We start from the raw sequence: 23690 nt of genomic DNA on the forward strand, positions 1-23690 counted from the left end.
AATGCGTTTGCGTCGCAATACGGGAGCAGCTGTTTGTCAGGGCGACCAACCGTCATAAATTTGGACGACCGTTCGCCGCGTGTATGTAACCTTAAAAATTTGGACAGCTGTCAGTGTTGAACACAACTGTTAGCGATAACTTTCAACATTTTTGAGGTTACGTTTTTGACGGTTGGTCGCCCTGGCAAACAGCTGCTCTCGGATTGTGGCGCATGCGCACTTTATAGCATTCAAATTATAGCAGACGACGGAGCGTTCTGTCGTTAGGAATTCACTCTTCATATGAAGATTCTTTGAATCTTCACGCTACAAAAATGTCAGAAGATTTACTTTATTCGTTAATCGGTACTCTAAGATTATTTTGCTGATAGGTTTACCTTCTCAGCTGCTCAAGAACGTGCCTCTGCGTTTATTTCATTGGAGAAATTCTAAATCATATATGTTGTAAACGAAACGTCGGAAATTTTTGAATGGCCACCCAAGTTCGAGCCCAACTTGGCATCTACGGCGTAGTAGGATCATTTTAATAGTTTTATGTGTGAGAAGTTTATTCAGCATCTGAAATTGTTGCGGCACCTGCATCGTTCCAAAATAGGAAATTCAACGGAACTCGGAGCGATTTATAGTTATATATATGACGTCAAGAATCATGTTTCAGCGCTTCATTTTATGAATTACGTGGTAATGTGTGCGGTTAATTTTCGAAAGTATTAGCTTCTTGCATACAAAAATTTTTTATTAGTCATTCGTTTATGTTTTTTTTAGAACGACTATTTCTCGATCACTAATTTAAAAATTCTCAAATGTTTGACGAAACTTCGAAAATTGGTAGTAGTATGAAATTCAGGCTGAGAACTAAATGAATAAATAATAAAATATATATTAAAAACGTTTTTTGAGAACATTATTTTCAAGGTTGTTCTCAAAGCAAATATTATAATCAACGCTCGTAAAATAAAGCAGACATATCAAGGAACCGATGAAATAATACGTCAAGTATTAGAATGACGAATTTTCCTATAGATTATATGAACCTATTCTCATCTACGAACGAATGATTTTTTTCAAAGTTGATAACCAAATATTGGCAAAATTCAATTAACCAAAAGAATTAATAACATCCAAATAAAGCAAAATTCTAACCACCGTAAAAGTTATCAAGCTTATTAAGGACAACTTAACGACAGCTGTTACAAAGTTGACTGCTTGTAGAGCTATGCGATTGATCGATTAATCGGCCCTTCCAATGAACGGTTTTTCAATCAATGTATCAATTAGCGCGTTCAATCAATCAATTCCCGATTAACCGATCAATCAGTCTTTCGATCTTTCGTGTCGAATCGACCCCTTTGTCGTCAATGAATTAATCAACCCTCTCAATGAATCGCCCATCGATTGACCGATGAATCGCTGATTCTCCAGCTTCTACAACAATCGACTCGATCCTTTCCGCCAAAGACATACGAGTACCGATACGAAAATCACCCAATTTCCGTATCAGGGCCAGCTCTAAACTGCCCAAAAGCTGGCATCCTCTCGTTCGAAAGAATAGAGCGGGGATAAGAAACGCGATGAAAAACACGTTGTTCAAACTACAAAATCGCAGGGTGTCCGGCTTATTGCGGCTGGCGATCAGCTGATCGACGAGCGAATTCGGAGCGAGAAACGAGGGGCCCGATAGCCGAGCGCGGAAAGTTATCGGAGTCCGTTTCGGGGCCCGACGACACGCGTCCCCCGTTTGGAGTGGGGCGCGAACGAACGGTGGAGGATCGAGGGATCGCTCGAGCGCTCGTGGCTCTCGGGCGGGTCTCGTGGGCGTCCTCAGCTCGTTGGCCAGGAGTCGCCGCGTGGCTCAGTCTTCGGCTCGCACTGTCCTGTCTGGCCATGCGTCGCGCACAACTGGCGTCCGCCGCACTATCGCCCAAACCGTACCGCCGTAGCAGCAACGCCAAGGAGACGACGAGCACGAGAATCACCGGCGGGAGTTTTTCTTGGGTCCAAAAATCGGAATCCAAGGATCGGCCGGGCCCCGAACCCGGACTAACCCCCCGGGCCTTATCCGCCCTCGCCGCTAGTTCAGGAAAGGTGTCGACGGTCCTCGAAGAGCTTGCAACCACCGAAGGCGGTCCAACCCTCGGCGGGATTTCCGGACCCCTGTTCATCCCGGTTTCATGAGTTTTTTCTCACTCGCATCGCGACGCTCGCAGCCCCCGGAGGAGGAGTCAGTGATACAGGATCAAAGTGCATGGGCCCAGTCGATAAGTTACCTTGCGGAACGGTTTTTCGCCGATCGATATCGATCGCGGATCCCTCCCTTCCGCGCTTCAGCCTGAACACTTGCAGTTTCGACCGATTTTTGACATGCGTCACGATCGATCCATCAACCAGCTACTACTCGCCACGCGACTGAACGCCGGTTGAACGAGTGTGTGTTGTGCTTGGTTTAAAAATTCGTCATCGTATAGAACAAATATTTGTTACTCCTTCCCCTTTTTATCACACTTTGTACGTTAATTTTTTTTTTTTTTTTTTTCTTCTCTTCGTTTGTCGTGACGCGTTATCAGACGATCGCATCTCTGCTGTTCTATATCAATATACGGCGGACGATTTATTAATTATCCGACACAGAGTCCAACGAGCTATCAGTGAAATTATATTTGCCACAGTTATGCATTTCGCTGTTACGACGGCGTTGCTATTTTCGAGCACGGAACGTTTCGGAGAACAGGAATAATCAATTCGATTACAGCACACGGTAGATAAATTATCACAATATCGTTGCGACGTTACAATTATGTTCTGTGCAGTTCTACTTGCGACGGTGAAATTCTTCAGCAGTATGGGCTTGCCGTAATCGCTAGTGTGATTTTGATTTATATTGGTATTACGACAAACTGTTTTCGGAACACTTGGTTCGTTTTATTTAATTTATACGTGTGATTCTTTATTCCATCTTTTTTTTTTCTACACGCTTCTCTCATCTTTCTTTATCTTACGAAATACGATCCCGGTTTTATGTTCGCTACGCGTTGTTTAGTTTAGTGATACCTAAGTACTAGCGCGAGGAACGCGTCACGTCGCTACAACGCTACGTTCCAAACAATTTGCGCGATCACTGATATTCTTCTTCACTCTGCACCGTGAAAATACGCTCGGTAACTTCGCATTGTGCAGCAGCTTGTGAATTGTTCATTCAGTGTGTGAGTTTCATTTTTTGTGACACGTAATATTGTTCATCCCGTGTTCAAAGGATCGGATGGTGCGGGCTGCCTTCTTTGCCTCAACTTATCTGAGCGGTAAGTCATTTATACATTATTTTGATCGATCGGTGATCAGCTAGAAGACAGATTGTGTCGCATATACTTGTTTCAATGAGCTAAGTACCTATTCACTTATATTTGGAGCACATTTTGCATCGATTCAGACACTCGTTAGCTGTGCAATATTTTTTTTTCCCTCTTCGTTCACCGCAAAAAGTGTCAACAATGAAAATGTTTGCCTAGAATGTTCGCAGAATTTTTGGTAAAATGTAATTATCATTAATCCAGATTATTTTCAGTGCATAATTAACGGTAAAAGATTTATTTTTTACTCGGGCTCTGTGTCAGTTTATCTTAAATTTGCATCTCAAATTTTACTAACTATATCGATAAAGAAAAGTTTTCAGCCAAGAAAGTATATTTTTACTTCAGAGTTGTATTTAATGTGATGATTTAATCTTTTGAAACGTGTGAAAAATGAATCGGTTTTCAAGTTTATTTTTCGATTATTCACGTAACGGCTTGAGTAGCAAGTCTTTGGGTATAATTTCAACCTCACCTTCTCACTCTTAATTAAAAAGTCACCGGAGTCAGTTTTTTGTCGCGCAATCGTACGGCTCATTTCTTCAAGGATTAATTAAATTTATGTCGTTGTAATTAGCTGTTTATTCTAATCGTTTGACAGCTGGTTATAATATAAATACGAATTGGAATTTAACACGCAACTTTGAATAGCTGTAACGACCGCGAATATCTTTTGCAATTTTCCTGTTTCCGTTTCTGAAAAATATCATTATTATAGTTGAATTATAACAAAAAAGAGGAACTTCAGTTACTGTGATTGAGAAAAGTCACATGTTTTCGCAAATAAAAAATTGACGACTATTCTGGTAAACAAATTGTATTTTTTTCTAGGATTAAAATGAAATTTCATTACAATTGTATCGGTAATTGGTAACATATTTCAATAAATTCACGCTCATGTATATTTAAAGGATCAAACGTTGACACTTATTGTTGTTCATTTTTCGCTCAAACTGTCGAAAATATTTGAAACTCCCTCACTTTGTAAACATCACAAATATGACTCGATCTGTCAACTCGCTCGTATTGTTTTTTCGTAAAAGTGACGGTACGATTTCAGATAATGCGTTTAAAGTACACTGTTGAAAATGATTGTGAATTTGCTACACATTTACTGCACAAAAGAGGTGCAAATTTACAAATTCAATGCAGCAACGTAAATTACTATGCATTTGTCTGAAATTTACAATGAAAATTTTTGATTTTACTAAATTTGACAGGAAAAACACAAAAAATTAATTTGATTTCACTAAATTTTGTAGTAAATTTATTGTGTTCGTAAACTGAATACACGGTAAATGTATGGTGAATTCCCTGTTCCGTATCGGAATAAAATTTCTAATACAGTGTAAGAAGTTCCATACAAAAATTTTTAACAGTGTACCACGCATTATGTACTTGAAAGCTTACAAACAAAAAAATGTTCCAAATTTCCCCAGGGTGGTAAAAATAGGAAATCCCAACATCGTCATGATCAACATGTTTTTTTGAAAATTTGTACTCGAATAAAAAAGAATCGGACAACGACGAATCATCGAGTCGATGCAAAGTGGCCTGTATATATTTTCAGGCAGCTCGAATAACAGAAATGAAATCTGAAATTTAAGTTCATAGTACGACGTATGCATACAAGTTTGTATATTGCTCGAATTGTCGAACATTAAAATGCGCCACGTGACAGTCGACGACACAACATTCCGCTGCGGTTTCACCAGAATCTAAAACTGTTACACAGCTGTATTCCTAAGGTTATGACACTTATACACAGAGACCTTGCCGAATGTATGGTAATGAGAAAATTAATGCGAAATTTGTTATTATTCGCACATCTTTTGAATATCTTAAGATCAGGTTTCACGACCCTGGTCGAAAGGGTAATTTGAAAAATCTCACCTCTGACGACTTCGTCACGGCCAATATCGCCGGTCCATATAATTTGCGAATTTTCGTGTATTCCTTTGACGAGCTGAGGGAGATGGGTGCGAACTCCAAAACGACCCGCTCTAAAAGGCATGAAAATCCCCGCGGGCCGATGCAAGCTAATTGCACGCTTGCCGGCTGACAGTTTGCGGGGTATTCGCTAACGGAGCTGAACGTGTCGGTGCGGCCGATTTTATTTTTATTTTCGCTCTTTCCTCTCCTTAACCACCGCCGCAAGAGTGCTCGTGCAAAACGAGCATTTATCCTCGTTGCATATTAATACAGAATTATTTATACAAATCAGCGACCATAAAATCTGTCACACATTAATTTTATATCTTGTATAATATAAGTACGTAGTCGTTTTGAATTTTCCGTAACTCTTATCCTACTAAATTTCGCGAGAGCGCAACTGGAATGTGGATTAGACAGATAAGAGCCGAGATAGAAAACCAGGAACTTGTGGTGATTTTCAACAGAATTATAATATAAGTATATAAATTACTGGTTCACTTAGCGATCGGAATTGCTATGGTGAAAATTTTCCACGTTCATTTCAGGCGTTACAAAGTTTTGCAAATTCCGAATGAAACGATTGTTTGGAACAGATAATTGCAGACCTAGGTTTTTATCAGCGTGATATTTCGTCTTCGTCGATCTATTTTGTTACCTCAACTGAAAGAAATTCTGTAGATCAATTATAGCGGTATCATTACGTGTGATTTATTATCCGAACCAGTTAATTCCAAATTGACTCAATTAAACGTTCTCTTTACCAAACGATTAATACTTACAGACAATAATCGGCGGTTTTTAAACTAATTCCATTCTTTATCCGGTTAGACGAATTCCGATTGGATTAATCGAGATTGGTACTTGAACGGATGAAGAATGCAGTCGGTTGAAAGGACGGCAACAAGAGTACAATTAATTGCTGACTTTTCTTTTACTGACACGGTTTTTGAAGACGTCGGAAGATAATCAAATGTTCGTGACTACGATTCCCCCACACGAATGTGAACATTCAGTGAAAATTACAAGTTATCGCAAGTATAATATTGAAAAGTCAAATCGAAATCTTGGGTACAACTCTGATTACAAAAAAGCGCGCTATCCGTAACGAAAAAAGGCTGGAATACGTGAAAAAATTGAAACTACCGAAAAATTATTTGATTTTCAATGGAATCCTTTCCCCCTATTTGGTAAATGCGAACCGTTCCCGAATATAATACGACACTCGAAGAAGTGAAAACGTTTTTCCGTTTTCTTTTCGACGATATATTATCTCCTCCTCCTAACGTATTCACGCGTATTATGGGCACGGAGCCAACAAGATCAATATTTATGTCTATTTAAATACCGGTGTTGCGCAGAGCTGATATGTATCGTATTATATGCACACACAGATACGCGCACACCTCGAAGAATTGACAATCTCTATTGCATTTGGTAATACCGCGTAGCGTACGAGTTTTAACGTCGAAGGAGATCCGCGGCTCTCGAGGTCCTGATCAGCTAAGCAAACACCGCGAGGTTCTCACCTTTATCGTGATAATGGCTGTAATTTTGGCAGCTCGTCGCGATGTGTAAACGCAGATTGTTCGACCCCCGTTGATTGCATGGTGCGAAGCATGAGGCCGACGATTTATTACTCAAACCTGCGGTATGTACGCGTATTTTACACACACACACACGTATGCTCAGGTATGCGTTCGAGGCTGTTGTTGCGCCTCCTCGCCGGTTAACTGATGGGGCTCCGCGGACTTTCGTTGAATAAACAATAAATATATTCTCGCCTCCTCGGAGAATTACCTAGTGGCCTATACACCGCGTGGCTCTCTACCCGTGATTACATCCTGCAACGGGGTTAAAAAGGGGGTTCGGATTCTTGCCCCCACGTATTATTTACTTCCTTCGACCTTTTTCCCTTCGCTCCGTTCTCCCTCCCTCCCGACTTACCGTTCTCACCCGACCTCACGTAAGCTCCTCGATGCACGAGGAAGCGCCTCCGCAGTTATGAACCTCTTTGGAAATTTCTGCGTGCATGCAACGCGCGTCGTAATATACATATATACATGTAACGTCGTGTCTATCTCAGCGTAGGGAAAGTGAGAATTTTTATTATTTTTCTCTTCAATCGTCGAGGGGTTAATTATTCTCAAAGTCCGGTTTACACTGGCGCTCCTCGAGTCCCATGGGATACTCGTAAAGCTCTGCGGATCCTTGCGAAGTCTTTCCAAATACGTTGAACAGCACAAATTTGTGTGAATTATTGTTAATTTTACACGTTACGTCTCTGGAACTTTTATTAATATCGTTTAAACTCCTCGTGATATCCATAAATTCTGACAATTCAATCCAACGATGTCTTCGAAATCTGAGAAATACCATCAAGTTCCGCAAAGTCTTGTCGGATTCCACCTGACAAAGTCTGTAAAGTCTTCAAAGCCTTGCGAGGTCCTGTCAAGTTTGAATTTCTCTATTTTTTAGGAATCGTTTGAAGTAGAACTTGAAATGTCGTAAAACCGTCATTATTTCAGATCTCTTGTTTCGTCCATTTCATTTTCCGTCTAGTTATCCAGTATCCTCAACCTTGATGGAACAGGCGTTATATAAATTTCTTTGATACGTAAGAGGACGATGCTAATTCATTTGGCATTTGGAGAGAGTAAATTAGTCTAAAGTCAAGTTTAGTTCACGTTGACGTGTTTATGCTCCCGACATCCAGCTTCAAAGTTATATTCTCCACATTCGATTCTCAGGCCCGATGCTGCTGCTGGAGCATCTGCCACCGGCTTGTTTCCATTTCCCTCCCGTTCCATTAAAAATCTTTTAATTTTTTTACGTATTATTTGTTAGGAAACGGCGAACGGCGACTGCTAATGGTTACAAGTCTTAATTGTAACATGTGCCAAAACTCAGAGCCATGGAAATCCGTGTGGAAGGCTTTTTTTTCTCGGATTATGAAAATCTTTGAAAAGGTGTAAAAAATTCGATGGACTCTGAGCACCGAGAAACGTGCGAACGTGTAGCCATGGACACTTTGACGAGAGTGAGACGGTACATCGGCGATGCTTTTTAACCCATGAGTGACGTTCAGGGCGCCGGGCGATCATGGAGCGGATCACTCGTCAGCTGGCTAAAAAGCGGTGCAACGATAAGATTGACACGTATTGTTTATTGTTGATGAAACATGGTTGGGGAATAGGTGAAAATATTCCGTCTGTCGTGATTGTAAAGAAATAAACACGCGGGGCTAGAGCGTTAGGAGAGTAGCCTAGCCAGCGGGCTTAAATGGCGTCGTCAATCCGGGAGCTGCGTGTATAAAGTATACACACAGTCCAGGCCAACTGAGAGCCGAAGGATGGAAGAGACACTGGATAAACAGACGCCTCTAATCACTTACCGTGAGCACGAAAATAAATTGAGTTGTTGGGGAGAGCCGACGACCCGTGACCCTCTTCGACGGGAACTTCATCAATAATATTTTAACAGTATCGGAACGAACCAGCTCTCGACGATGAACGTAACCAAGCTTCGTTCGAAGTCTGAGGGCTTTTTACCGCTGCGATTTGACTCAAGGACCATCGAAGAAACTCCCATATTTCAACCCCGAATCGGTAGGTCACTGCTTTGGAATTTGGGACACGAAAAATTAATTCTTTCCACGCGCGTTAAGTATTTGGACAATTGGACACAAAAAAGTTTGGAGAAAAATATGCTGAGAAATGAATATGCTATTCATGACACATGTTTCCAAGTTGAGGACGAATCTGTAAGAGGCCGCACTTACGCCTCGCGATCCTGCATAAAAATACCGACCACGAATAAATTTCAATCCAAAATGATGAAGGTTTGCTTTTAATTATACACAAGATTTGGTAATTCGTGATACTTGCCATCGCCAACACTTCGTTCGTGTATTTATTGGAAAAATACACACTAATGATAACACGGGTCAATAAAATTTTTGTTTTTTTTTCTCGAGTCTACATTTAAATAAATAAATCCTGATTCTGAACATCGAATAATAACCAAATTATTCATTTACTGCTTATAAAGTTTGATTTTGTTGTTTTTTTATGTTGATAAATAACACCGGTCAACACGAATTTTGAGTCTGGGTTCTAGATGTCAAATTTTAATTTCTTAGATGTAGCTAATAAGAGAGAAAGTAGTTTTATTATATAGGGTTTACTTTTGTAGAAACCAGATCAATATTTTGGATTGTATGAAAAATTACCTATTTTTTCAAACGCTTGATTATAAATAACAGTTAAACAAACTTGTCGTTTCTACAAAAGCAAACTTTATCTTGTTAGATGAAGACAAAACTATTTACGTGGAAGAAATGAAAATTTGGTATCTAGAATCCGAACTCAAAAATCGTGGTATGGTGTATCAGTGTCTGTTGGGTAATTTTGAATTGATCCGTAGAATCGGTATGGCTTTGCGTCCCTGTTAATTCCCATTTCTCACTGCTTGCACAAAAATATTGATGGTTAATACACGAGCTCAATTACATGTTTTTTATTTCCTCAATTGCTCATGAATGGATTTTGTCCAGTGTACCTATACCTACACTCTAACGGACTTGGCGTGGCTGTTAGTTATATTCAAGGAAACACGGTACATTTTCAAATCAGGAAATTTTGTCTTGCCGAGATACTATTTAGCGGGCCACTGTGTTTAAAGTAGTATGAGAAAATTTTTATGAGAAAGTAAATACTCGTCTCGTTTTTATTTCAAATTCAATTATATTGCAGATTATGTACCGCGAATCGTTATGGTATATAAAGATAAATGTATATATGAGCTTGTGACGCAAGATGACGTAATTATGTTGATATTTGTTGCCGTTCCCAGACCACTCGTGAATATTCTATGAACATATCAACATTCGCGAGTAATATGTATACACAGATAGGCATAGTAACGACGAAGAAAGAAGAACTGAAGAATTTGGAGAATGAACTCGAGTGCGAATGCTCGCCAAATAAGGTATAATAAGTTGTGCGGGAGGTTCGTCGAATATAAATACTCTTAAAAGTTCGTTAAGTACTCCAATATTTGCGCATTCCCCGACTAATACAAGTAATGCGGAACCGGCTTCATAATATTCACAATATTCCCATGATACGTTCGTGTAATCAAACACGAAGAGACCGTTCAGCGATGCATGAGTTATTTTCGATCATTGATTTCAAAAATCTTCAAGAAATCGGTATCTCTTCCTCGACGCAAAAAATCTCTCGAATTCTTCACCGACGCAACTCGACAGTAGCTATTACCGACGAGATGGATATGTGTCCCTCAGCTATAGCCCACTAGGCTAAGTGAGTGTCAGGAGTCGGCAAACTCTGTACAAACTTTGCCATTTTCAAATATCTGATAGACTTTTGACCTTGCTTGGTACTTCTGTAGAAGTAATCGGTCATTCAAAATCAGCGCAGTTCTACCTGCCAAGAAACTTTCACAGCGTGAATTGCCATCGTGTGAATTAAGCATTGATCCTTCAGCCTCGTCGACTTCATCAAATCTTGCAATTTTCAAACCGTGGCTTGTAGAGTACCTCTTGGTACCTTGGGTCAATTTTGACACTTGACAGTTCTTCGATATTATTCGTTTTTTATTTACCATTGATTTCACTCTAGGTCCAGATTTTTTAGGGTCGTTGTCTTTGTGGTTGACGAGTACCGGATTCACTGTTATTAATCTTTCAGTGACGTTCGTCAAGTGTATTCTTTGCCTATGTACCTCGTGAATTGTTCTCGGATAACTCGCCGCATAAGGATCCCATGAAAATTCAACCTCATCCTTTCAAATTATTATGGGACGAATATCGTGGTTTCTCATCAGCTTATGCGCATACTACCATGCTTACCACATCGTTACCACATAACGTGTCCGTCTTTGAGTCAAGCTGTGTTCTAACACATGAGTAACACCGTATCGAAACCATGTAACTCGTGTCAGAACCATGCCTAAATTTCATTAAAACAAGATAACAGCGCGTGAGTGATATATTTCTACAGTGTAAGCCGTGGGATAAGACGTTGTGTTGGACAGTTTTTTTCCCCTCTCATTTCTCCGTGAAACAGGTATTGTAATTCATTTTCTCGTGTTCAAGAGAATTTCGTGCTTCAGGACATAAATAGTCGCTTCATACCGACCGCGTCCTCATGTCTATCCTTTTCATGTTGCGTGCAGACGCATGATTTGAACAGCTTCAATTCATCCGATGAGTTACACGGTTATCGTGTTTAAACTGCTGCAGTTGCATCGCAGTACCAGAAGACGAAACCTTCCAAGCTTTACGTACCGGTCGTTCTGAAATCGGTCACGTACTCGATCGTGCGTGTCACGTCTGTGAGACGAACACTGACCGAGGCAAGAACAAATAAGTTTAACCGTTCGCATCACGCGCAACCGAATTTGACGAAGTATGATGATTGTGGGAACAGCGCCGCAGTATGATCCAAGTAAATATGCGTAGATAAAATTTTACTCACAATCAGTTTCACTCTCGTTCAGCGTTTCCGAGACATGTTCGGGGCATTAAAAAAATCGAAATGAGGAGAAAGGTAGCGACCGGATAACACGTTAAATCAGGACACAACATCGCGCAACATTCGCAAATGTTGATTTGCGACATTCAATTTCCAAGCCTGCAAATCGGAGAGAGAGCACATAATTATAAGATTAATGAGCCTCGGCGAAACTGGGCGTAGTTTTCTCACAAGAGTCAACTTTGATAGATAAACGCGCAAATGAGCTGGGGACCAATGGATTTCTAATGTAACAGGTTCTCACTCAGTGAAAAGCTTCCTTCAATGGTAGTTTCTCATCTTCGTAGAATCATTACGGCATGGACTCGAACCAACCGCAGGTTGTGGCACGGTGCGATTAATTAGACTGATGAAAAGTCCTTCGAAAAGGACTTCTCTGGGAGATGAAGAAAAGAGCACAAAGTGTTCAAATCCCTTCGGGAACATTATAACTTCGGTAGTGATGGAGGTGGCTAGTTTTATGCTGCATATTTTGTGACCAAAATGCTTTGAAGAATGGGGAAAAACCACTCAAGTGTTGATTGTTGCAACGGATGAAGGAGACAGACAAAGTACCCGAATCTTTTGGGTAATACTCCGATGGTGATACAGTGGTGGCTATTTCTATGGTCGAAACTATCTAGCTTTCTAAAATCACAGAATCGTGAAACCGCGTGTGGCCCGAAATAGATGGTATTTAGACGAGGCCCTGTGGCCAAAGAGTGTACTGCCACCACCTCCGTAGCCACCCCTACGCCAAGTGCGGAGGTGTAGAGGGTTCTGTTATGTTTCAAATCCCGCGTGATCTTTGCGCGGCCGTCTCTCTGTGTAAACACCGTCGGAAATACACTCACCACGCTCCTGGCTCCCTCGGGTCCATTCAGAGCGCGTGGTTAGTTTCATTCACGGGTGCCCCCACCCCGAGATCACTCTATACTACGCTATGATATTTCCAGAAACATCGACGCCTCGTGGAAAGATGAAATGGGTACCTCGTATTTCCATCATCCTCCCTCGTATCGGTACAGAGAGACTTGCAGTGCCATTCACCATTCCTCCGACGATTTTCAATCCACGCCGGTGATTCATGGTAGAATTTTTACTTTTGAAAGGTATCGGCAACAGTCTTTGATCAGTTCACCACTAATTTGGTGTCGTCGACGATACGAAATCCACATTATCAGTTTTCATGTGGAATTGAGTCACTTTTAGTTCCATTCTTCAGGGTATCATACGAAAGTGTCTGTACTGTCGGAATTTCGAAACATTTTAGACACACTTCTGACTGATAATGTTTATCAATCATGTTTTGTTTACAGACTTATCGGTTCTTCGTGATTCGCATTCACTGCAAACTGAGAATAAAGTTCCGTGATACGGCCGAGATTGAGAACTCGGTCGCTTTCCTTGGTTGGATAAAAACAATTGCCTGGTCCTTTCCAATTTAGAATGGAATATAAATATCTCAGGTATCTATTTATGCGTATCATGGGTAGTTCACGGTTCAACTGCATAATTATAAACCATGAACACAGACAATTTTTCAATATATATAAATAGTAAAATGGTTTGTTTCTCGTGAAAAATCAATTCATAATCCTCGATATTGGTGAATGCTATTGCGATGAACGTAGAGTAAATTTCAGGTCATTCCAAAGAGTAAGTTCTTGTTTTTAGTCTTGCTTAAAATTATATCCAGGGTAGACCTCAATGACTCATTCCATGACTATTGAAACACGAAAAAACTTCTGTCTAGTGGATTACTTCCGTGAATTTCGCTTCGGTATTTGATGCTGGTGTAAACAGAAGCAGACGGAGAATGTATTTTGTGGATTCTAGTGAAACTCGAGGTGCGAAACACTCGCGTGACTAAATGAGCGTCGCTTCGATCCTGAGAAGGTCTCCTGGTAGAAACAATAGAAGGGAACCTCCCGTGGCTCGGACCTTTACCCATATGTAGGTCGGCTGAGGTCCACATGGAGCATTACCGCAAGTACCCAACATGTTTTTCGTATTTGGGTTCCGTTATGACCATTGGGCGATAGCCATTGACGTATAGTTATAAAGAGAATTATTGGTACTGAGGCAGTTAGTCAGGTAGGTAGATAGGTAGGTATGTATGCCTAGGCACGAAGTGACGGCTTTACACTTATGTCATAGTATGACTTCGGGTGGCACGGACAAAATATTCGTGCGTCAGTGCTCTCTGTTGAACGGATGGGAGGCTGGAATTCTGTCCCCAGGGCTTAGGATCAATATTGTCATTTATATGATGTATTTTTTTTTTTTTTTTACACTTCTAAGACGGTATGTACTTACTCGGCTGCTGCTTGTGTACGCGAGCTATGTTTAAAAATAAAATTCTTCGTAAACTCATCTGATTTCTTATGCGTGACGAATGGGTTTCTCAGCGCTGAAAGAAGGCGCCTTTTTTTTCTGGAAACTCAACGCTCGTTTTTTAGGCAATGAATCTACTGATCCTAGTGTTGTGTCCCACCGTGAGGCATTTGAAGCGTTACAAATTAGTGTGTCGTAAATCCTTCCGAGGTATTGAAAAAATACGTTAAATGAAAAATCAATGGCTTCGGGGGATGCGCATATGGTAGTTGGCCTGTTTCTACACATTAGGAACCAACATTTTCTCACGGATTATCGTAGGCTTCGATTAACAAATTGAACGTTCAAACTTCACGTTTGTTTACGCTTGCTTATTCATTGTACTTTCATGAAAAAAACATTTCGCTTCCAAGAACTTCTACCTGCCTACTTTCACGCTGAAATTTCACTAATCAACAATAACTTTAGTATTCCGTACATTGCCTACTGGACCCGAAAAAATAACATTTAATCCGGATTCTTCCAAATCTCGCAATATTGAGTCACCGTAATCTTGCACAATCTGCTTCACTTGATTATTTGTCTGACGGAATGGATAGGCAGACACTTGTAGCGATTGAATCACACTTTATAGCTTCCAGGCATTCTGGACAAAGAAGAAATGCAGTCGATCGCTGCTTCCACAGGAAAATCAAACCATTTTTCCTAATGTTTGACGGCTTGGCGTTAATTTTTTAAGCTTGTGTGTTCCGTTTCACGATGGCACGCACCTCGTACAGGGTACAAAGTGGAGTTTCGATAAATCCATCACCATTGACAGAAATAGCCTCGATAAATGTCAGGGTGATTAAATTCGAGGATAATTACGATCGAGGGTTGGACACTGACTTCGTTAGAATTGGTCGTTTCGTAAAACGTGTTTTGTTTGGGTTGGATATCGCTTGGCCCCTGACAATGAGTCAGAGACGAGAGTTCTCCGACGTTTCCTCACGCAGAACCCTCTTGGAAGCGCCTCCCAAGTTGTTCCCCGTTGCGCTTTGTAGAAAACAAATTGTGCAATTCGCATTTCGTGTAGCAGGCACACGCTGGCTGTGATTAAAGAGTGACCGTTTATAAACAGGTCAAATTTATTTTCAGTTTAGAGTCGACTGTGCGTAGTTTTTAATACCTTCGATCGGCGTGCTCGGCTCTGAAGATTTATGACTGCCTAATTGAGGAAGTCGTACGTGTTTTATGAGTTATACGTGATCGTGCCATGATTGCTTCACCAAAACGCCTATAGTATAATCTTCTTATCGACAATTGTAACACCAAGCATGCGACACCTACTTCAAATAGACATTTATCGCACATGGCGTTATCGGCCATCGATGAACAGTACTCGACCTGACCAAAATAAACTTATCAAACAATATCACTACTGTGACGTACCTTTTGCGTCACGTCACGCGGAGACTGGATTCATGGCCATCGTCAGTGAAACGCAAATAGGTACTGAAATTCTCAGGGAGGAAAACTCGGGCTGTCCTCAAAATTTTCACTTATAGTTCAATCTGCTTGCGCGTGGCTGAGTTTATTCTAAGAACCGTGAAACCAGCAGGACTCGATTTATCTATCGAAAATTGGAAACGGCAGGGTTTCATTTGAGTCCGAAAATATGTTGCTCGTTTATTAAAAAGCGCAAAACCGTGTTCTAAATATCGCCCACACAACCGCCAGAACATGGTCAGCATGACAAAAATTCTAATAAATATCATTCGTGGAGAAAATTAACGCGTGCACACTCTATGCTTTGAAATTTATAACTCGACACCTGAAACTCATTACGGTTTCGCAACACGTTGGGATGAATTGTGTAGTGGGTAATATTTGGAACACAATGTCGCATTCAGCCACATTAGTCATAGTGAAAGCCGGAAATCTGATCACACGAGTGATCATTGTCAGATGTAAGAAAACCTACCAAATTTTATATCAGTCATAAAATGACAAAAAAAAAATGGCTATTCGTCACAGCCGTAGATCGAAGGTTTCATGGTCTTCACTTTTGTAATGCCAGTTAACCAATGGTTTCAATTGCTCCTAGACGTCAAAGATCGAAACAGAGAATTGTCGATGACAAAATAGTGCTCAGTACTTTGACTTAAGGTTATATTGTCAGATCCAAGATGTTTTCGGGTTGAAAACTTGGCTTCTGCATTTTATTGCCAGAGTATTCATCTTCGAAAGCATAATGTTGTGGAGTCGTGGACTGAACTTGAACCTCTGTTCCTGCTGTTCGAGGTTTTTCTTCAAAATTGACGTGAAAAGTATACTCAATATTGAGGTGGAACATCTGCCTTTTTTCCGCTCTCTGCAGTAGCCGCAGTCGGATCTCAGCAAAGCGATGTCGTGTCGGGACGCACCGCTACTTTGTTTACACTTTCTCTCTGAAGCTGCGCGACGGATAACATCTTTGCGGACACGTTTCACGGTGCACTTTACACAAAAAAAAGTGACAAAACAAAAAAAAAAAATAAATGTTAGGAATTTGAGACCTTCTTTGATAACTTGGAACTCGAATTCGTAGTCCTATGGAATCGAGAACTTTCAACCCAAGTAACTGTTTCACTGTTGGTTGAAAAATATGTACCTTCCAGGAGTGCTTTGGTCACACGAAATTGTTCTCGGGTCTTCGGGTTATCCACCTTCGTCCTGTGTCCAGTTATTCGAAAACCAGCCAAGAAAATTTCTCAACTCCGCGGCATGACGTCCCTCGTGGCGCCATGAATATCAATTTTCTTTGTCTTCTGGTCCAATAGAGTTTGAGCACTTCGTGCGGTACAACAAAGGCCCCATTTCTGGACCTTTAACGTCTGTATACAAAGAGTACTGGACATATAATATCCGTCAACAGAATCATGTTTCTCTGAAAGTGAACAGGACGCGTACAATTTCGTATGATTACCGTAAATGTTCGTAATCGGGGTGACTGAGTTATCGGTTCATCTTCATTCGTCGCTTTATCGGACTGCCGGATAGTTACCTATCGTCTTCGGGATACTCAAAAACGATTTCGCAATACATTATCTGAAGAATCTTTATGGAAAACATTTTCAGCGTCACACATTCCAATTGCCACAGTTGTCAATGAACCACCAGCACGCATGTTTCTCAATCTTTCTCTCTCTCGCGTATCAAAGCTCGCGCCGTTGAGTTTCAAGACTAATGAAACAATGAACGGAATTATTAATTACCTACCTCAAAGGTGGAGCCGGTTTGTGAGCATGTGAAGATGTAATCGGTACTTGATTATCCAGAACTTCATCGATTCGAAACGAGATTGGGCTTGTACAGTCGACAGAATTCTTGGTGGGTGGTCATGAGTGCTGTACTATCTCACAAGATCTACCTCATTATTTTGAATTAAAGACACTTAATTACGGTAGTCGCTTTATCGGCTCGTATGATTTTCGGTGCAGGTCATAATTCACGCCCACGTGAGTCGCGGCTCTACTATATACGCATGGATTACAGTCTCCCTCTGCACAAGGCGTGCGTGTGTACAAAATCCGAAATGCTACCAGGTCCTCTTCTTCCTAGAACTAGACTTCGGTCGATACCTTCCCTCCGTTTTTTCCCACGAGTTGTTAAACGAGACTCTCAAGTGCATTTCGTCTGCAATCGGTGGGCATTAAATTCCGGACAGTTCTTCGATTTTCCATGTTTCATCGTAAAGTGAATATCAACATCGCCATCATCCGCTGCTGAACGTGGCTCTCGCAAGCTGGTTAAGGATGTGCTGGCTTGTGGATCGAAATTGTACTAGGTCAACGACAATTATACCAATTGTTCTCATTTTTAATTTGGACATCTGTATCAGATTTGAAAGCAATTGTCCGAACTGTAACCGAGTTATTTTTCTTTCAATTTTGTGTAATATCACGCTGCGCTAGTCCAAGGGGGCATTCGCTTGTGAAATCGCAAGCCATTTGGAAGGCAGTCAATTTGAAATCACTCTAAATCATGTGTAATCGTGTGGAATCACGTGTAATCGATTGAAATCGCGTGAAATCGGAGGTGTATTCACATGTTGAACTCGCAAGTTACTTTGGAAAGCAGTTGGTTAGAAATCGCTTCAAATGATTTCAAATCATTTGACATCGCCTGAAATCGTATGCGATTTCTTGAAATCACGAGAAGCCACACGTGTATTTACCTGTTGAAATTCCAAACGACTTTGAAAAGTAGTTACTTTAAAATCGCTTGGAATCGCATGAAATCGCTTTCCACCCGATCTGTGATTGATCCTTATGGGAAAACTTTCAGACTCAAAGTAAAATGACGGAAAATGAGAAGTAAAGTAACTCCAGTATGATTCAGAAAATCACCTTTAAATTTTACAAGTATGCTTAAAATCAAAGTAAAAACAATCTGTAAATCCTCCAGCCTTCTAATTACAACAAGTCGTCGATGACCAACCGAGAATGGTATACGCACTCGAGCTAACGAGAGATGATCCGCGATGCATAACCAGTCCGAAGAACAAGGCCTTGTACGGAGGAAGAAGCCTCGTAAACTCGCCGCAGACGTATCTATAATAATCACCCTTCGGCCGTTACGGTTGCCCCGTATTTTCCCTCTATCTTAACGCCCGAGTCAATGAGCCCCGCCCTATCGTCGTTTTGCACTTCAAATGGCTTTTAGTTTACGCCGTTTTTTCCCACTGAAACACAGTTGCAACTGTTATTTTCGATGCCGAGTAAAAAGGAAAAGGCTGTAGGATACGTCCTTGAATTATCTTGCCTATTTGGGGTGCAAGAAAATATTTCCATGTTTTGAGAATCGTTTCCAAGATTCAACTTGGAAAATTTGAACAGAGCTTGGCATGCCGGATTCTGAGTCGCGATCGCGATGTTTGAAGAAAAGCTCAAATGCTGTGTAAAATGCGCAAAAAATTGCTCTCTAGAAATGTTTATGAATTGAAAACCGCTGTCAGCTGTTCGAAATGGTAATACATAAACAACAAATAGTTTTGTATTTCCTTAAGAAATATGAAAAGGCGTAGATATAGAATCGAATTACATGAACAAGGAAGAAGGAAATGTTGGTCAGGATAAATGTGGGCAAAGAACGTTACATGGACTGTTGGATGTAATTTTAGACGGCAAATTATTCCGCTCTCTGTACAATTTATCAATTAACGCTGATCGCAGAATGTTAAGTGAGCGAGGAACTTGGGGAAAATCGTTGACACAATATGTGTCCCTACCATACCGGTTCCAGAAAGGGAAATGTCTTGAAAAAAGGGTAGGGGAATCCGTATATAATCATTTCCTTTAAAACAAGCTGTAAGATATTTCAGTCAACTAAAACTTGCTCAACTTTACACAAGAACAACATTCCGCGTTGCGTTAAATTTTATCGAGGTACAAGTCGTCCGATTTTCGAAGTGGAAATTTTTTTTTCGGTGCATGAAATCAACGCAAGAACTTCTGACCCAGGTAAATTTTGGTTACGATCTATGTGATTCCTTCGAGTTGATGTGTCGAAGTAATTCGCTAATTTGGTCCGTTATACTGAAACGTAACAAGATTTCACAAATTTTCACCTCTGTTACGCATCCTTACAATTAGAATAGATAACAACGTATAAAAGACATAATGTAAAGCATCGAATTATCGCGTTATACGCGAAGTTATCGCGAGGCTCGTTAGCGAGCACGTGATGGTCATTGACCACTGCACAGGTTAAAGCCGAGAGCAGAGATTGAGGAATTTCGAAGAAGCAATGCGTGTTCGGGTTATAATTGTAGGAAATTTATAACACCGTAATAACGATCTTGGTTATCAATTTAAAAGCAATCAACAAAGTGATTGGTCAGAGATCGTTGCGGTTTCGTTTTCCATTAGCTGCTCGTACCTATCTGCGTTTCTAAATAGCGGCGATAGATTCTCACGAGTTTCTTTTCCCCCCCGCTAACGCCTAATTTCTAGGATCTCAGAATTCATTGACCATCGTTTTTGAGATTATTCAATCGTCCGAGAAATTACGTTCGATTCGGATCAATTAGTTATACGCAATTCAAACTGTCTGACAGGATTAATGCATTCGGCTCTTCTTATTTACTATTCGGACCTGAAATATTTCATTGCCATTAAAACCGTAACAGAAATAAAAAAAATCCAACATAAAATCTTTTGGTTAGATATCGGAGCGTGCGTGAAGTACTAAGTTCGATTTTTTCCTTTTTTCTCAATTTGTTAATCCGAGACTCCCTTTCCGACATACGAGGACATAATTCGATGTAACATTTTCCGCTCCACACGATGGTCAACTCATTTTTAATCCATCGATAGCAATTTTTGAGGGAAACTCAGAAAAAAAACCTTCAATTTCGTTGCTTAGATTTTATTTCCTGAGGATCAAAAACCCCTTTACACAAAAATCTAGCCATATCCCGAATATTTTTAACGCACACCCATTTTGACTAGACTATCAAACCTGAGCTGTGACGTGTAAACGAAAAGTTGGGGATGTTTAGGGCCCGGTAAAAGATCCGGCGATTTTGTGTACATGCGTATACCGGGAGAATCTCTTGAAAGTTGAAAGTCAACCGCGCATGCGCAAGTTTTACCGGCTGTTCGAGCAGGCCCGCCACCCTGAGTTTTCAGCTGTCAAACTGTTTCTGGCGGCGATGTAGTTGATACGAATTTTTGAGGTTAGAATCTTAAATAATTGAGGTAGTGACTCGGAAACTTTTCGGAAGCATTTGTTATCGGGTCGGAAAGTTGATTCTTCAAATAACGGTCGGAATTTGACGCTTATGCTCTTTGAAAATTCAAACGTACACATTCTGCGTACGTTGGCACGCCTGCGTCGCAGACAAAGAATATCGCTGCGGGAAGATTTCGCCGACCAATGAGATTGAATTATTTGGCGCATGCGCGGTTGATTTTCAAGTTTCAAGAGATTGTCCCGGTACGCTTAAGGCATGAAATGCGAAGAGACGAGTCATGGTCGGCCAGGTCGGCGGGCGCCTATCGCGTAGCCTGCAGACGACCACCTACACAACGCACAAAAGGCCCATTACCATTCCGCTATAAGTCACAACGCGTCTCAGCCCGAAGCTATGTGCGTTCGGGTATTATCGACTCATTTCATTCACACTCTCCATAATTTAACATCGCGCAAAGAATAATGGCAAAATCGGCAGAGCGTCCCCCGGGCGTACTTTCGAAACAGACTATCCTTCATCCCTTTCCCCAAAATTTTATCCCCCACAATTTCGCTTCATCATCATCTGCGATACTCTTAAGGTTACTCTGTACTAGTCCTGACGTCGTTTTCAGTATTGGCGTAAGCTTTTTGAATGGAACTTTTCATCGCTTTGAACTTTACGAATGATTTTCTGCAGAAGCGGGAAGGCGAGGGAAAAATAACTCGATATTTGAGTGACACGATAATTTTTTGAGTTGAGTTAATTTGAATCAAATTTTTTACTTGAGATAAATTTTTTTATTCCAACTCGGTTCGTTTCATAATTCATGAATTGCAATTTTTTTTATCGCCACATGTCCAATTCATTCTAATTCAAGCGAGTTTCGAAAAATTTTTGTATTTCCTGAAAATTCGAATTGATGTTTTTTAATTCGATATCATTTTTTTATTTCTCTGTAAACAGATAATTCTGGTAGGAATCCAAACTGATTCAAATCAACGTCATTTCTCGGTTAATTTTCATCGTTTCAGGTGAATTATAATGATTTCACAAACCTACTGGCGACGGGAAAGATGGAAAATAAAATGATAGTGAAAAATTAGCCAAGTTTCGTGAGATCTTGTAAAATGCGTATCTAAACATTTTAATTATAACTTGCCCACGGCGATTGAAAACGAAAAGATGTTCACAGCCACTTAAATTTGAAGAGAAAAATGACTTGATTTATCTGGTTTTCAACAAATACCGGTCAAAGTTAGTAATTTACAAACTGTGACTCACATAAAACCAAATTCCAATGGCTAAGTCAATTCGAATACCGAAGTAGACAGTTTCACGCGTATAACATTAGATTATTGACCCTGGCTTTTGACCGAACTAAACCAGTTGAATATTCAATTCAAAGAAACGGCGCAAATCTTGAACCACAACTGGAAAGGAAATTTCCTAGTCTGCGATATCCACGTCCAAGATCATTATAACAATACTGAAAAGTGGCAAAACTTACCCGACTAATTGACCTCCGGAGGGCAAAGCGTGACTGACGATTAAGCCATGCACCGGGGCTTTTTTTTTATGAACTCTGAATTTCGGTCAGTTTGTTACTTCGCCTTCCGCCTCAACAGATCCATTATATGACCGTCCATATAACCCCTTGAAACGTGCCACATTCTTTTCGCTCTGTTGGAACGCCGTGACGGGTGTTCTTCCCTTCCAAGTTTATCAACCCTGAAATCATAGTTTGAGAAGAAAAAAAGAAGAAAAAACACATCATCGACTTAGCTAAACACGAAAAGTGTCGATCCGATCATTTTATGTACTTGTTTATAGCGCATGTTCATAGCGCACAGGGACGGTCGCATATTTTCTCTCTCTACCTATCTAACAATCCATTAAATTACGTAATCTGGGCGTATACAGATCGCCGTAATTACAGGTGATTCAATTATAGGTAACTCGACCGCTGACCGATGAAAAAGCAGTCTCCATATCGAATTATGGCCCCGAATCAAGCATGCAAGCTGGTCGAATTATCATACCGGAAGCGATGCGAGCCCACGCGGCTAAATATTCCGAATCTATTTACTTGTTGTTTTTTTTTTATTTTTTTTTCTTTTTGTTCTTCTGATTTTTCTTTCCTTTTTTCCGTTCGTCGTCCGGTTCCTATAGATCGAGTACGTTCCCCCAAATGTTCCGCGACTGCAGGCAGGTTCGTGTGACCGGGAGCCGACGATAAATCGACCTGTCGCGCCCCCTTCTGGGATCCAATCAGTACAGTAACTCGTCTGTTTCATGTGCCTCGGAATGGGACCACAAATTTATAACTCGTGACGGCGACGGTCACTACAGAACGATATCACGTTTCAATTTTGTGTTAAACACCCGCGTCTGAATTGCCAGAGGCCGGCGAACCATGCCGGAGAAATTCCACCAACTCGGCATCACGCTGCGTATAAACTACATTAGCGCTTTGCTATACCGGTAACCGAATTTTCACATGCATCCAGAGTTGATTCAAACATTTTCTGTGTTTTTCTTTCATTCCCTTGTTTCTCCAAGATGCTCATGAAAGAAGCGTTTCTTTTAGGTAATCGTACAATTTTTTTTATATAAATTACTACGCGTGTCACGTTTTTTTTTTAATTTTTTTTTTTTTTTTTTAACAACTTGTGAAGTATGCATTTTAATCAAGAACGTTGGGAAAGAATTTTTGTAGAATAGTATATCAAATCAAATTTAATCCACCCGTCTGTGAGTAAGAAATCGTGTCTGGTGCAAAAAATATTTGAGATCCGTGCTAATTTCTACTCGAAAAATCCACTTCTCAGCAACATCGTAGAC

The 23690-nt window shown here is 40.6% G+C and overlaps 1 protein-coding gene across 2 annotated transcripts in view; it reads left to right on the forward strand.

Moving 5' to 3' along the window:
• The first annotated feature begins 1843 nt into the window (after positions 1 to 1843).
• The window catches only part of LOC124300591 (uncharacterized), a 106106-nt gene continuing 84259 nt past the window's right edge, over positions 1844 to 23690 (forward strand). Inside the window, exons 1-2 of one of the 2 annotated variants that reach the window (XM_046754858.1) lie at positions 1844 to 2912; positions 3038 to 3296. The gene's annotated coding sequence lies outside the window, so the exon portion shown is untranslated. Of the gene's footprint in view, positions 2913 to 3015; positions 3297 to 23690 lie in introns of those variants that run through there. The other variant, XM_046754859.1, reaches the window with a different exon arrangement.

Source organism: Neodiprion virginianus, chromosome 3 (assembly GCF_021901495.1).
Source record: "Neodiprion virginianus isolate iyNeoVirg1 chromosome 3, iyNeoVirg1.1, whole genome shotgun sequence".
Taxonomy (NCBI): domain Eukaryota; kingdom Metazoa; phylum Arthropoda; class Insecta; order Hymenoptera; family Diprionidae; genus Neodiprion; species Neodiprion virginianus.